Here is a 17,222-nt window from a genome sequence, read left to right on the forward strand (position 1 = left end):
GCTGATCATCTGAATTGGATGTGGATCTTTTAGTTGCCATCATGCGCCATCAAAGCCTTCTACCAACCTAGATGTTGGAGGTCACACAATAAAGCTTTATTTCTTGGAATAGCATTCTCATCTTCGATACGGGTGGAAAGTGTCTGATTTGCTGAAGCACAGCTCATGGCACCACCACAGAAGTCCAATGGGAATTAACAATCTAGAGGACTATAAAGCCTCCGCTTTTGATTTAAAGGAAATGCATCACATTTTCCATCATGTGCAAAAGAGGCAGAGCTGTATAATTTTAATAATCTCAAGAGTTAGATAAACTTTGGTCTCAGATACTGTACCAAGTATGAGGTTGAGTTAAGACAGGAATTTATTCTGTAAACTTAACTCGATGACCTATCATCCCATTCAAGAGCTCTCCCATGACTCAGAAAGGAAAGAACACATTTCTGATATCTGATGCCTTATCAAGAGGTAATTGCAGTTTTCCACTTTGATTTACAATGGGTGGAGTCAAGATAAGACTCAGCCTAGAATCTTTATGTGTTCACAAATGCTCCAAGTTCAGCCCCCCCCTTGAATTCTGTTGACTCTTATATAGCACCAATTTAGTGCTGACCATTAGTTGACTAGATTTTTTTGTGTATAAGTTTGACCAATAAATCTTCTTAACTGGAATTTAATGTGTGTTCCTGATTCTTTGTGCCAGACAGCCTCCATTTCTCAACTCATATTGCACACACATAGTCAAGCCTCACAAAAAGCCAGAAGTATTAAGAAACACCCAGAAATACAAAAATATATGGATGTCTTTTGATTAGTTCTTAAAGGAAAAAGAGTTGTTCCCAGGGCGTTTTTTGTCATAGAACGCTCAGAACGGAGTTCCAGCACCTTTTTTGGATGGAACCTTGTAGGGTAGGCAAGGTGGGTTGTATGACACGTGTGAGTTCCAGCACCTTTTTCTTTTACAAATAAAGCACTGGTTGTTCCTGTCCCCCAGCCCCATTTTCCAGGTTATCATTTTTTGGGGGGGGGGGTTTGAAGATAAAAATTGAGAAATTTGAGATACAAAACGTTGGACATAATTTGCAAGTAGAAAGGATTGTACTACCGTATGGTAGAACTCATCCACTGTAAAATGAAATCCCCATAAAATTTCAGAGTGTTTGCACAATAAAAGCCTTATTTGAAAAATAATTATATGCACGCTCTTATCACATAACTCTGATCATATAGTTAGCCCCCAGGGTGCATAATTCAAAGGCAGTTTAAGCAAACTTAATATATATGTCTCTAGAGTTCAATGAAAAATAAGCTGAGCGGTTCACTTTTCTCTCATTAGCACCCTGTAGTAGTAGAGCTTGTCGAGGCAATGAAGTGTAACAGTATTGCATCAAACAAGCCAAGCGCTTGAAATTTGATTGTGTCAGATGCCAAATACTTTTCACTTCAGATTTTTTTTTAAAAAAAAAGCATGCATCATAAATTCAAACGGAATTTTTTTTAAAAAAAGCTTAGAAAACTCCCAATTTCACAGAAGATAAATGAAGTATTTTCACAAGAGTAAAGCTGTCATATTCCTATCACAGCTGTCATTTCCCCTGAAATTGGTATCTCCAGCTTTAATCAATAAAATGAGGTTTGATTTCCCATGACTTAATCTGACATCTTCTCAAGTTATTTTCTTTTGGGTGGTACATATTTATATATCAAATTACAGTGATTTTAGAAGTCTCTCTTTTCATTTCATCTTAAGACTATTTTTTTTTCAAATAATAGTTTTGATTTATCTTTTAAATGTTTTTTCGATCGATAGAACCTTTGACCTAGGCCAGAGGAAGGCAACCTTGGCTCTTCCTGGCTCAGGAATTCTGGGAGTTGAAGTCCACGAGTCATAAAAGAGCCAAGGTTGCCTACCCCTGACCTAGGCCTTTAGGAACATTTGCAGCCAGTCATTTGCAATAAATCAGGATGGAAATGAGAAGCCATGACACACCTTCCCTTTTCTCTGAGATTTTCCTTGGGAATTGTAACCATATTAAACTTATTTTTAAAGAAAGATTTTGCAGGCGGGTGGGGTTTAATGTCATAGAAAATGACACTATGCTGATTTTCAGCAATCGTTCCATCAGTTTCAGGAGCCAGAAAAATTGTATTGGGGGATCACCTCTAGCAGTGGGCCTCAAGTTTCCTTTCTCTAAATGAGATTTTGAGTTCATGCAATTATTTGCATAATGGAATAAATCTCAAAAAAAGAATTATGTGAAATTATACACGCATCCAGCAGGAGACGCTATATTTTTATAGACAGATCCCCACATAACCAAACAGGTTGCATTTGATTGAGATGGGCAGCCCTATAAAATAAGTAAACAACAACAACAACAAAAGAATATACTTATTAATGCAGTCTCCCTACTAAATTTTCTGAGATTTGGAACTGTTTTCTGCAACTGGATTCTTCCCAACTTGTATGCATTGTTTTTAAATAAAGTTTGCTCCCACATGCCTCCAGTCTAATGAAATCAATTTTTGGCCTTCCCTAGGAAATCCAATAAAAACTACAGTGTTACTTACTCTTGGTTATAAACAAAGGCAAATTCATTATTAATATATTCCAAAGAAAGGGATTTTCCTACAGAGTAAGAATAACAAACAACAGAGCATCCGCTCTTTAGCTTTTGCTCTTGCTTTTGCTTTCACAATTGAGAAGGGGAACAGTCCAGGAGTGCAGGAAGCAAAGTTCAGTGGCAGCCTGCTGCCAAGAGAGGGACCTACCCAGTAAGTGGAGGACAAGAAGAGGCACCAAGTCAAGAATCAGGAATGGATTGATGTTGAACTTGATAACAGCAGCACGGTTACTGGTGGGACAATATTGGAAGAAGGATAGTTTGCCTACTATAGAAGAATGGGTACTTAAGGTATCGAATCTTGCAGAAATGTCTAAGATTTCTGCTTATTTGAAGGATCACTCTGCAAGAAAGATATCTTTCAGTTTGGAGGAGATGGATAGATTATATTCAGAATAAATATGGGACTAAAAAGTTCCATTTAGCTTATGAGTAGATTTTAGATTGTTATTAATCTTAGTATTAGTATTGATTATATTTTTGTTTAAGTTATTATTATTATGTTTTTAATAATTTGAATGTATCTATGTTAAAGGGGAGTTAAAGCACATTATGAATTTGGTTAATTTTATAATGGATAATCTTAGTTAGAAAATGATTATTATATCTATAACCCTGTATTCAGCTCTGGGAAGTGTGTGGGAGGGGGGTGGTTTGGGGTGGGTGGGTTTTGGGGATATGTATTGTAAAATTCTTTTTGTAAAACTCTTTAATAAAAATTAAAAAATAGAATCAGGAATGGAGAAGGAAACGATAAAAAGGAAGTTGTGAAGAAGAAAGACACTTGGTTGGTTGCAACAGAAAACAAAGCACTCTCTCTCTCTCTCCCTCTCTCTCTCACACTCTCTCCATCCCTCTCCCTCTCTCACACACACACAAACACACACAGAAACATTGAGAAACATAGAAAACTCTCTACAGCCAACTTGCCATGGTCAGCTTGCCTTGGCCAACTCGCCGCAGGACAATTCAACAATTCAATTTAATTATGTAAAATAGTTTTAAAAATATTACAGTTTTTCTCATTTGCATATCATTGTGTCCCTCCTTTGGCATCCTTTCTTTAATGATTCTGTTCCACTATTCCTTTGATATTAGTGTTACTCTTGTCCTGTGGCTAGTTGTTCCACGGCGAGTTGGCCATGGCAAATTGTCCCGTGGCAACAATTGGCCACGATAAGTTGGCCACAGTGAGTTGGCTGTGGCAAGTTGTCCTATTCTGTCCCCAGATGCTTGTGGTCTACAGCCACTGTAGACATTTAACTTGAAAACCAAGCAAGCTTCCTCTCTCCTTCCCTCTCTCTGTTTTATCATCTCCCTATCTCTTCTTTGTTTTTGTTGCAACCAGCCAAGTGTCTTTCTTCTTCACAACCTCCTTTTTGTCTTTTCCTTCTCCATTTCTGATTCTTGACTTGGTTCGCCTTCTTGTCCTCTACTTTCTGGGTACTTATTTGTCCTCTACTTACTGTCCTCTCTTGGCAGCAGGCTGTCACTGAACTTTGCTTCCTGCGCTCCTAGACTGTTCCCCTTCTCTATTGTGAATTGGTTGGTTGGTTGATCATGTGACATGAAGTTGGTGACAACTCTTAGTACCCACCCATATATATCTGTTGTGGAAGAGGGAGGAATTCCTGTTCAATATACTGCCTCTGTTTTTGATTTCTGTAGAGACAAGGCTTTCAATTTCCCTTCTTATTCTTAAATATTTCCTAAGCCCCTTTTCCTCACTTCTATTTTCCCTTAAATCACTTTTTTTCCACTTGCTTTCCATGGCTCGCAGCTCTGGATCTTTCCTCTCCCCCTCCTTTTTGGCGTTGCCTTTCTTTTTCTCATTTACTGAAACACCGTTGCATCTCCTCACCGCATCTGTTGACTCCTAATTGCACAGTTGAATCTGTGCAAATAATGTCAGACATAGATGATGACCCACAATTTATTTTGGGCTACAATAAGCATAAACAATTCAGACTTCTGGATAGAGTATCTGTTTCTTTTCAGTAGCTCACAGCTCAGAAAAAGAGAGAGTATCACAAAGGGAAGAGGACAAATGAGTGATTCTACCGCTATGTTGCTTTGGGTCCATCCAACATGTATTTTTTTTAACCTCTATCACTATTTCCTTCCCTAACAAATAAAAGATGAAGAAATTCAACCTTAATTAGAACAGCTTATCACAGTTTGAGACAGAAGTAAGGTGATGTAGAAGAAAATATTTTCTCAGCTACCTGGTGTACAGCTGAAACACAACTTGTATACTACAAATGTCAGAGACTAAAGTTTCAGAAAATTTTGCTGCTATCCTTCCAAGAACGTTAGATATAAGAATCTGAAGTGCAATAGGTTTCTCATATTTAGAACTGGGTTTTGGAGTAGAAAGACGATATAGGCCAATCTTTCAACCATTTCATGTAAAATAATTTATTTTGATAAGGCCATTTTCAGTTTTAATTGAGAGCAAGGTCTCCCACGTATTGTTAAAATTCTAATTTTTATATTCATGAATATATTCCTAAACAATAACTTGGAATACCAACTACAAATATTATCAGAGACAGTGTGTCTTTTGTGCTCATTTCGATGAGATATTTGAAATGTATTAAAAAGGAAATCTGTTCTATTTTGTGCTCACTTTAGATAGAAAAATTAAATCCTCTGAATGTGCAGGAATGTCAAAGCAATTAAATACACCAAATGCTTATTACATTTCAAGTTTTATTTTATTCTCATATAGTTTTGATTGGCAAAAATAGGGTGAAATTAACTCTCTAAATCTATCATTATGGCCCTCAGATACATGTAGCTGGACTCCCTGGAATAAAGACAAGGAAATGAAGGCAATAACAATTGGTATGATATGGTTCAATCAAACAATTTCAGGTTCTTACTTTGGATGATATGGTTCAAGAATTAAGAAATAATAACCGTTAATTAGAATGAAATAACTTTAAATAGATTGCTCAGTGTGCCTTATCTGCTTCGAGGTAGATCAGGATGGTTACCTTCTCTCGGTAACCAAGGTGCTGGTTATTACCTATAAAGCCCTACATGGCCTGGGTCCAGGGTATTTGAGGGAACACCTGCTGCCGGCATCAAACGCCCTTCGCCCAGTGCGCTCCCACAGGGAGGGTCTGCTCAGGGTTCCACCGGTAAGAGATTGCCGGCGGGTAACACCCAGGGATAGGGCCTTCTCGGTGGGAGCGCCTGCCCTCTGGAACCAGCTGCTGGTGGAGCTAAGGACTGCCCCCGACCTCCGATCATTCTGCCGGGGCCTAAAGACCTGGCTCTTTGAGCTCTCGGGCCCAGGCTGAGAGTAAATTATTTTAATTGGGGTTTTTAATTATACAGGGTTGATTTAATATTTTTTAAATTGGCTTTTAACTTTTGTATGCTTGATTTTTAACTCCCTGTAAACCGCCCTGAGTCCTCAGGGAAAGGGCGGTATATAAATTCAATAAAATAAAAATAAATAAATAAATCTCGTGTAGGTTACCTTCTCTTGTGTAGACAGAGCCTGGGGTGTGGAGTCAAGAGAGGAATCAACCTGGAGTTGTTTGTGTTGTTGTTAGTTGCGAAGTCGTGTCCGACCCATCGCGACCCTATGGACAATGTTCCTCCAGGCCTTCCTGTCCTCTACCATCTTCTGGAGTCCATCTAAGCTCACGCCTACTGCTTCAGTGACTCCATCCAGCCACCTCATTCTCTGTCGTCCCCTGGAGTTGTTACATTCCCACAAATAGTCTACACCCAATCCCTCTTGAATTCAATTAAGTCTTGTTTAGTGCCAATTTAGTGCTGACCATTAGTTTACAAGATTCTTGGGTATAGGCATGAGCAATAAATCAGCTTAATTGTCACTTAACATGTGGTCCTGATTCTTCACACCTGAAATCCTGTGGGTGAAGTCAGAAACTGAGTTAGGGTGATTACTCTAAGAACATTCTAGGAAGGTGGTTACAGCAGCAAAATCTGTGAGAACACCAGTCCCCAGTTATATCTGCCCATTCCACCAGGTTTGAGAGGCTAGGCATGTTCCAGTTATCTTCTCTGAATCAGTACCATCTACTCGGATGCAAGAAATGTGCCTTCTCAGTCATGATATCTTGACCCAGCCTTGTGGAACAGAACCCCCCTTGAGGTCCAGACAGCCCCAAGTTCTAATTAGCCTTCTAGAACTCTGAAGACCCATTCCCCTACACAAGCATTGGGCCCAGGTTGTTCGTAGAGTCCCACATGTATGGTTAGAATGGATTATAGTTTTAAGAACTCTGGCTTTCTTGTAATGTATTATGTATTTATCCATTTAATGTTTGTGAGTAGTTATATAAATTCCATAAATGGATATATGCATGTAGCACATACCTAATCTGTTGACTTCCTCAACTGTAACTTTCTCCTACAATAAGTCAAACATGGGAAATGAGAAGTCCAGGCAGTTAAGATGAATATAAAGGTTTATTGCAAACTTAAGCTCTCTACAAGAATCTGAACTACTAAAGATCAAAGCAAATTGGCGATAAATAAGAATCAATGGAATTCAAGTTGGGCTGGACTTAGATCTCTTGTGGGCATGAAGGGATAGATGAAACATTTGAACCCTCCCTTGGGCTCAGCCTGGTCATCTCCTACACAGTATTTGTTCCACTATATCATTTTTCAACAATATGTTTATTCTTATTTACAGTCATCACCTAGAATAAGTCCTTTTCAGTGAGTTTGACTCCTGGTCACTTCATGGATATATGTAAATAGTATTTTTTTTTCTTTTTACAATCCTTTCATCGGGTTTTGGGATGAAGTCAGGGCAACTGAGTGATGCTCAGCCTTTACTAGCTGGATGCCCTTCCTGATGCCTATGTGGAGTTCACAGCAGATATTTTCTCTTTGTGCCCTGGTAGAGAAACATCTGACACTGCCTAGGATTGAACCCTCAACCTTCTGAATGGGAAGCAAGCACCTTCATCTCTAGACCACTACGCCATTCCAGATATATTCAAATAATATACTTGGCAACAATATGGGAGGGGATTGATATTGTCTTCTTCTCAGATGTTGGCCTTTAACTGATTTTTTTCCTCCAGCTTGGATTTCCAGCAAGCATTTAGGAAAAAGAGTTTCAATTATGGTCTGGTCACACTGCATCTGAAGTGATGCATTCATTATACTTAAACAGCACCGATGCATAAAGCTAGAAAACATTAGCTAAGCCCACGACAATACGATGTTACCATAGCTTGCATCTCTCATTACCATTCATCACATTTATAGCTATGTTTAATTCTCGGTTGGCTCCATTATTTATTTGGAATGTGTTGATGGATACCATAATGAGCATCTCTCCGAGAGGAATGGGAGCTCATTTTGCAGGAAAGAAGAAAGAAGCGGAGAAGGGAGGGGGGAAGAAGAAATGAATAGAAAAGCTCTGTTTTACTGAAAGATCAATATGAATTCATCAGCACACCTGATGAATGAAGCAAAGCAAAACAAAGTACTGGAGAGAAGAGGAAGAAACCTCTTGATACATGCAGGGTTACCTTTGCAAGAAACACACTTTACCTTGGATAACAAAACCATTACTTATAAACACTTAACTATGTCAAAAGAGTATGTTGGAATAACTGGCCCAAATTGTTATTTCCTATTCCTATTTCCAGTTGCGACCCTACCTGGACCGAGATGCCCTACGCACAGTCACTCATGCGCTCGTGACCTCCCGTTTAGACTACTGCAACGCTCTCTACATGAGGCTGCCCTTGAGGACCACCCGGAGGCTTCAGCTGGTGCAGAATGCAGCCGCGGGAGTCGTGATGGGGGCCTCCCGATACTCCCATGTAACACCTCTACTCCACGAGCTGCATTGGATTCCGGTTGCCCTTCGGGTGAGATTCAAGGTGCTGGTGATGACCTATAAATCCCTAAATGGCGAGGGTCCGGGATATTTGAGGGAACACCTGCTGCCAGCATCAAGCTCCCTTCGTCCAATGCGCTCCCACAGGGAGGGTCTTCTCAGGGTGCCGCTGGTTAAAGATTGCCGGCAGGTAACATCCAGGGGTAGGGCCTTCTCAGTGGGTGCGCCTGCCCTGAAGAACCAGCTGCCTGCGGAGCTTAGGACTGCTCCCAACCTCCATTCATTCCGCCGGGACCTGAAGACCTGGCTCTTCGAGCTCTCTGGCCCAGGCTGAGAATTTTTTAATTTTAATTTTAATTGGGTTTTTTACTGTTCTCAGTAAAAGATTATTTAATCTTTTTTAATTTGTTTTAACGTTTGTATTGACTCTCTTTTAAATGCCCTGTAAACCGCCCTGAGTCCTTCAGGAAAGGGCGGTATATAAATCTAAATAAATAAATAAAATAAATAAATATTTATTTCCAACATGACCGCAATGGATAGCCATCACACCCATCCCCAATTGACCTTCAGATTATACCTTACAAATCCTGTGGGGGGGGGGAAATTATGTAGCAATTATGAATTCTAGTCCCACCTTAGCCATAAAAGCCAACTGGGTGATCTTGGGCCAGTCACTCCCTGTCAGCCCAACCCACCTCACAGGGTTGTTGTTGGGGGCGAGGAGAAGACAAGTGTTTTGAATATGTTTGCCACCTTGAGGTATTTGTAAAAATAATAAAGGTGGGCTATAAAATAAATTACAAATGGAAGTCAAGAGATCAGAACCCTGTGTGGTTTAATCCCAGAGAATTTAATAAAAATAGAATGAAATATGGCTATACATCAGCTCTTGAGATGAACAGATTAGGGTACCGGAAGCTCTGAACTGGCCATCCATCATATAAATATTGACCTTCTTATCTAATCTGGTTCAGTCAACCATATAAACCATTGCTCACCTGTGTTCCAAATTCATCTTTTCAATAAATTCTTGGCTAGGGCAGCAATCTATTTTCTCTTATATAGACTTACAGAATCGGCTGGATGTGATTAAGTATGCACTTCATTTTCCTTGATATTTCAAATGTGGAAGGCAAGACCCAGGAGTGCACATTGAGAGTTATCAGGTAGCTTTATCTTTAAAAGTGAGGTGATTCGGAACATCATTCTAAAACCCATAATGACAGTTAAATATGCATGTGAAGCCAGCATGGGGGAAGGTTAAAAAAATAAAAATACATATCTGAAATGGGTTCAAAGAGAATCCATTGTTTATGTCAGGCTTCATCTAGCAGGGTCTCTGGGGGGAAAAAAGTGTGTTATATATGTAAACAATCCCCTGAGAGAGATGTATATATGTTAACTGTTCAAATAATACGGCAGCAGCAAGCGTATAAACTAAAAGCAGCCTGACAAGAAAACACGCGGGAACTTTGACAGCTGTCAAAGTTCCCCGCACCGCGCAGGCGCCACCACTGACAGCTCGCGGCTGTCAAACGCCGGACTACGAAGAAGCCTGAGCTGTCAAAGCGTCCACCGTACAGCGCAGGCGCAACCACTGACAGCTCGCGGCTGTCAAAACACCAAGACACGCGGAAGCCGGAGCTGTCAACAAAAGACGACGCGGATTGGTCCCTGCCTGACAGGGCGCCAAAATGAACACCGCTGATTGGTCCTCACTACCAGCTGCCGGCTATAAAAGCCGGACAAGTTATTCTATGTTTGCCTTTGCTCTTAAATAAATCTGTTGTTACTAGCCTGTCGTCCCGAGTGGTCCTTCGGCTACTTCACTGGCGACGAGGATGGGATCGCTCCGGAGCTGAAGTCACGGCCGAGGAAGGGAGTTCCCGGCAAGAGCTGTCACGGAAGTTTTAACTTCCATCGGAGCAACCCAGGACCGGACGACATGGCAAACTTCGGCCGTGTGAGGGAGTTTGATACCCGCCATCCCGAGAGATGGCAATCACACCTCGGCCAAGTCGAGGGATTCCTCCTCGTCAGTAAGATCACTGACGACCGAGCAAAGGCCGCCGCTCTGCTGTACATCAGCGGGCCCCCGGTGTACGATGCAGCCGTCGGGTTGTTCAGCCCAGTGCCCATCACTGAAGTCTCCTACGCGGACTTGGTGGACCAGCTGAGCAAATACTACATGCCGGCTCGATCAGAACTATACTGGCGGGTGCAATTCGCGCAAAAGAAACAACGGCAGGACGAGCCCGCCAACGAATTCATCGCCGGGGTCAGGCATGCCGCAAGGAACTGCTGCTTCCCCGACCTGGAAGACCGCATCAGAGACCAGGTGGTGATCGGTCTGAGGGACGAGAAGCTACAAAAAAAACTGACGTCCAAACCCGACATGAACCTGGCCGAGCTGACCAGGGAGATCATGGCATACGAACACAGCCACAAGAAGAAGCCGACCAACACGACCCCAGAGACCCCCGCGACCGTCTACCAGGAAAGCGCAGCCTTCAGCGACAGCGGAGAGTCGGTAGATTTCACCGACGGAGAAGCCCTACAATGCCGAATGGAGCACCGACAGCCGAGAAGGGGAAAGACGTCGGACCGCCGGGGAGCCAGGAACCCTCCACCGCCACCGCGTTACGAGCAACGAGCCGCCTGTGCCAGCTGCGGGGGCAATCATGCCCGAGGAGGTTGCCGTTTTAGGAACGCGAAATGCCACAATTGCGGGAAGACCGGCCACATCAAGCCGGTGTGCCGCAGCAAGGGCCGGGACAACATCAATGAGGTGGAGGCAAACCCCCCAGGTAGGCCAGCTGCCCAGGCCAGCAGAGAACCCCACCCAGGGCCCCTGGTAGAGATTGTGGACAGGGTAAACAGCATAAGCTCCAAGGTTAAGATCTGGGTCAGGATTCAGGGGGTGCCCTGCCACATGGAAGTAGATTCCGGGTCGGCAGTTTCCTTAATTTCTCTAACAACCTATCAGGAGATCTGTCAGAAGGGCCGAGGACAAATCCCCCTGAAACAAACTCAGGTACACCTAGCTGACTTCCAGAAAACCCCCATTCCGGTGGAAGGTAAAGCCAAGGTCGTAGTGCAGTACAAGGGGTTCAAGGGGCCCCTGGAGGTTTTAGTCACACCAGGGAACCGCACCGATTTGATAGGACTAAACTGGTTCAGTCCATTAGGTATCGCTTTAACTGGGGTTAACACCATCCTAACACCCAGCCTAGAAGCCGTTTGCGATAAGTTCGCCGACGTTTTCGATGGCACTTTAGGGAAATACACGGGTCCCCCCATCTCCTTACAGTTAGACCCTGCAATCCAACCAGTTAAGATAAGAGCCAGGAGGGTACCTTTTGCCCTTAAGGAAAAAATCGAAAACGAACTTGATCGCCTCGTAGGACTAGGGGTGCTTGAGCCCACAGAAGGGGGAACCTGGGAGACCCCTATCGTCACCCCAATCAAACCTAATGGGGAAGTGAGACTGTGCGCTGATTATAAGGCGACAGTCAACTTAGCCCTCAGCCCCCATGCCTACCCGGTGCCAGCGGTAAGGGACGTATTTGCTTCCATCCGCTCGGGCACCCTTTTCGCCAAGCTCGATCTCGCTCAGGCGTACTTACAGCTACCTGTCACTGAGGACACTGCGGAGGCCCAGACAATTGTCACCCACCGCGGTGCCTTTAAGGTAAAGAGGCTCCAATTTGGCATATCGGCGGCCCCGGGTATATTTCAGGGTATCATGGAGAAGACCCTGAAAGGAATACCCGGGGTCTGCCCCTACTTCGACGATGTTCTCATCGCCGGAGAAAACGAAGCGAACTTAGCTGACAGGCTGTCAGCTGTGCTAAGCCGGCTCAGAGAAGCCGGCCTCAAACTTAAGCGGGAAAAGTGCTCTATTGGAGTCACATCCACTGAATTCCTAGGGTACAAAATAGATAGCCAGGGCATCCACCCCACCTCAGAAAAACTACAGGCTATTCAAACCGCACCCAGTCCTAGGAATAAGCAAGAGCTGCAATCCTTTTTAGGATTGTTAAATTTTTACCATGCCTTCATCCCCCATAAGGCCACTATTGCGGAGCCTCTGCACAGACTCCTAGACAAGGGTACAACTTGGTCCTGGACCAAAGAACATGAGAATAGCTTCCAATCATTAAAAAAGATTATCTGTCACAGTTCAACTATCACCCTTTTCAGGGAGGACACCCCAATATGCATCGCTTGCGATGCCTCTCCCTATGGAATCGGGGCTGTCTTAAGTCACATATTCAAGGACGGCACACAAAGACCCATAGCCTTCTATTCACGCACTCTAACCAAAGCTGAAAGAAACTACGCCCAAATCGACAGGGAAGCCCTAGCAATAGTAGCAGGGGTCAAAAAATTTCACGATTACCTGTATGGAAGACCATTTACTATAATTACAGATCACAAACCCCTGCTAGGCATATTCACGTGGAACAAAACTACTCCACAAATTCTCTCCCCGAGAATGCTAAGATGGTCAACCTTCTTAGCAGCCTATTCCTATCAACTAATACATAAACCAGGTAAAGAATTGGGTCATGCTGACTGCCTCAGCAGACTGCCCATACAAACCAGGGACCCAGACCCAGCCCCAGCCAGCCAGATTTTAGCAATCTCCCAACTTCCAGAATGCCCCCTGACTGCAAACATCATAGCTAATAATTCTGCCAAAGATAAAATACTTGCCAGAATCCTCAAATGGGCCACAACAGGATGGCCAGCTCAAAATCCACAACCTCAATTCCAACCTTATTATAACAGAAAAAATGAGATCTCAACACATAGAGGATGCCTGCTGTGGGGAAATAGGGTCATCATACCAGAGAGAAACATAGACCAAACATTACAAATTTTACACGAAGGACACCCTGGAATTGTAAAAATGAAGGCGATGGCTAGAAGTTATGTGTGGTGGCCAGGCATAGATAAACAAATAGAAAAGTACGTAGGTGGGTGTTATACCTGTCAAGAGACCAGGAATGAACCACCCCAGGCTCCAATCCATAAATGGGAGACAACAAGAAACCCTTGGTCACGTATACATGTAGATTTTGCGGGACCCATCCAAGGCCAAAGTTTCTTAATTGTAGTAGACAGCCACTCAAAATGGCTGGAAGTCACCCCCCTTAGAAAAATAACGTCCCAAGCCACTATTCAAGCTTTACGAAAAATATTCGCTACGCACGGCTTACCTGACACCATAGTTTCTGACAACGGGCCTCAATTCACCTCTCGTGAATTTCAGATCTTCGCTATGAAGAATTGTATTAGGCTGGTCACGTCGGCGCCGTTCCACCCTTCGTCAAACGGAATGGCTGAAATTATGGTACGATCCACGAAAGAAGCATTAAAAAAATTCGTTAAAGGAAACTGGCAGAGGCGCCTCAGCCAGTTCCTCTTAGCACAACACACAACACCATGCTCTACGACCGGCAAATCACCAGCAGAATTAAGATGGGGGAGAAGGCTAATAACACGTCTGGACAGACTGCACCCTGACACGTATCCAGAAAAAGAACCACACCCCCACCCTACCCGCACACTCAACCCAGGTCAATTGATTTGGGCACGATCATACACAGATAAAAACAAGTGGGTCCAAGGAACAGTAATAAAACAAACAGGGCCCATCTCATACCTTATAGCTACGCAAGCACAGGGCAACATACGCCGCCATATTGATCAGCTCAGACCCAGACAACCACCACACAATTCTGGGCAACCAACCAATGCCAGCATACAGCTCCCACCGGAAATGCTGCCTATTCCAAACCAGGAAGAAGAACACCAAAACGAAGACCCGGAACCTCACCACCCTCCACCCCTTCGCCGCTCAAACAGGAATCGGAGACCACCCACCTACCTAAAAGACTATCAGTGGGCAGGTTCAAACATCCAAGAAGACGGAAACGCACCAGGGGAGGGGTAAGGGGTGTGTTATATATGTAAACAATCCCCTGAGAGAGATGTATATATGTTAACTGTTCAAATAATACGGCAGCAGCAAGCGTATAAACTAAAAGCAGCCTGACAAGAAAACACGCGGGAACTTTGACAGCTGTCAAAGTTCCCCGCACCGCGCAGGCGCCACCACTGACAGCTCGCGGCTGTCAAACGCCGGACTACGAAGAAGCCTGAGCTGTCAAAGCGTCCACCGTACAGCGCAGGCGCAACCACTGACAGCTCGCGGCTGTCAAAACACCAAGACACGCGGAAGCCGGAGCTGTCAACAAAAGACGACGCGGATTGGTCCCTGCCTGACAGGGCGCCAAAATGAACACCGCTGATTGGTCCTCACTACCAGCTGCCGGCTATAAAAGCCGGACAAGTTATTCTATGTTTGCCTTTGCTCTTAAATAAATCTGTTGTTACTAGCCTGTCGTCCCGAGTGGTCCTTCGGCTACTTCAAAAAGGATGCAAAGGAATGGCATTTGATTGTAGAAGAAGCTGTGAAGCCACTACAAAAGAATTCCAAAAGTGCTGGGGGGTTTTTTTGCAAAAAAGAGAAGAAGGGAGAAAGATTCTTTGTTCCACAGTCTTTATCTGTTTTCTCCTGCTGGGTTTATGCAGTAGGAATACTGCCCAACACCTCTGATTCCACCCATCCCCAGTCTATTCCAAAACCACTTTGAACATCAGATAGTTGTATTTATTTAGACTAGTCTAGTCTAGTCTAGTCTAGTCTAGTCTAAGGGACGCGGTGGCTCAGTGGGTTAGGATGCTGAGCTTGTCGATCAGAAGGTCGGCAGTTTGGCGGGTCGAATCCGGAGTGCCGTGTAACAGAGTGAGCGCCTGTTACTTGTCCCAGCTCCTGCCAACCTAGCAGTTTGAAAGCACGTAAAAATGCAAGTAGAAAAATAGGGACCACTACGGTGGGAAGGTAACAGCCTTCCGTGCACCTTTGGTGTCTAGTCATGCCAGCCACATGACCACAGAGACGTCCTCAGACAAGCTCTTTGGCTTTGAAACGGAGATGAGCACCGGCCCCTAGAGTCGGAAACGTCTAGCACGCATGTGTGGGGGAACCTTTACCTTTAGTCTAGTCTAGTTCAGTTTACTTTTAGGGGTCTTTAGAAACCTGGAGGTGTGGTTCCCATAGATCCAGAGGCTCATTGCTGTAGTACCTATGCATAACCATGCATAACCATAAATTAGATAGATAGATAGATAGATAGATAGATAGATAGATAGATAGATAGATAGATAGATAGATAGATAGATAGATAGATAGATAGTGTTATGTACTGGGCTTTTTGAGGGAATACCACGTGGGTTGCTGGAGCAGCTAACGGCTCTCCAGCAACCCACACTATCAGTCTCCTGTGCTGCAATTGGCTATCCCCAGGCGGCAATGGTTGATTCAAACCTATTGGCTGCCACCTAGGGGCTAGACTATATATTGTGGCTGGTTGCAGCCATTTCCCTCTGTACAGTCCCAGCACAAAATAAACTATGAGTTACCTGTACTCTATCAGCATCTTCATTCCTGCGTCAAAGAACCCGCTATTTAACAGATAGATAGATAGATAGATAGATAGATAGATAGATAGATAGATAGATAGATAGATAGATAACAACACAAACAATCTGGGATGGTACATTGGTTTTAATGGCAGCATTGCAATCTTTGAAATGCCATTGTAGAAGTGATATATTTCAGGAGGAATCCTTTTATTCCTCCTATTGGATTTTCACACCAGAGCAGCTACATTTTTCTTTATTAGAGCATCAACCACTCATTGGTCTAGCCCTGCTGCCATTCCCAATATCTCTTCCATGTCACAAATTTGTTCTTCCTCTTGCATCTCTTCCTCTGCAAAAGGTGATTGAAGAAGTGCCTCCATGCTCTAACAATGAGGATTGCACAGACGGTTGCCGCTGGAGGAGGAATTATAACAGCAAGGACCAGCGTCTCTTTTATCAATGAAATAAAGACTACAGTGTTAATCAATAGAACAGACATAGAGGCCTGTCCTTGAAAGAAATGGGGAGCACTTCTACCAGGCCACCTTACTCATAGCAGGTCTTCTATTGCAGAACTGAGAAGATCTGGGTTTGGTGGGGATGCAGTTATGAACATTCCTTCTTTTATAATCATCTTTTTTATTTTATATGGCAACCATTTACTCTACTTGTTTGCAAAGAGCAAAATTATTTTGTTGACAGTATACACTCCAATGAACCCAGCTATTTTTTGGCAATAACCTGGCAGAAATGCACACAACAGTCACATTCACTGTTCTTCCCTTCCCTTCCCTTCCCTCGCCTTCCCTTGGAAAAATCCCTAAAATTCCTCCCCAGCTCAGTAATAGGAGGGAATGTATTTAGATTCACTAAATTGCATTTTCTTAAGCATCAGGCCTGTGATAGATGGTGTTTGTCTATGTCTACCCCTAATCACCCCTTCCATTCTGGCCAAACTGATGGAAACATTTCTGGCAGCCAGAAAAAAACAGCTTTGACAAGTTCTCTCCCCCCCCCCCCCCGCCACTCTCAGACAAGTCACGTCAGGTGATTGCATAGCCTGGACATGTTGTTTATTTTTTCAAAATAAATAAGTAAAGGTAGAGAATATAGAACAATTGTTGTGCTTTGCTCTTGATGTGTAAAGAACGGTGTGTCCTGCATATGAGCTCAATTTTAGGGCAATAAATGATCAATAAATCTCTTTTTGACTCTATCTTACTCTCTCTCTCTCTCCTCTCTCTCTTTCCCTT

The sequence above is a fragment of the Vipera ursinii genome (genome assembly GCF_947247035.1).
Source record: "Vipera ursinii genome assembly, chromosome: 2".
NCBI classification, from domain to species: Eukaryota; Metazoa; Chordata; class Lepidosauria; order Squamata; family Viperidae; genus Vipera; species Vipera ursinii.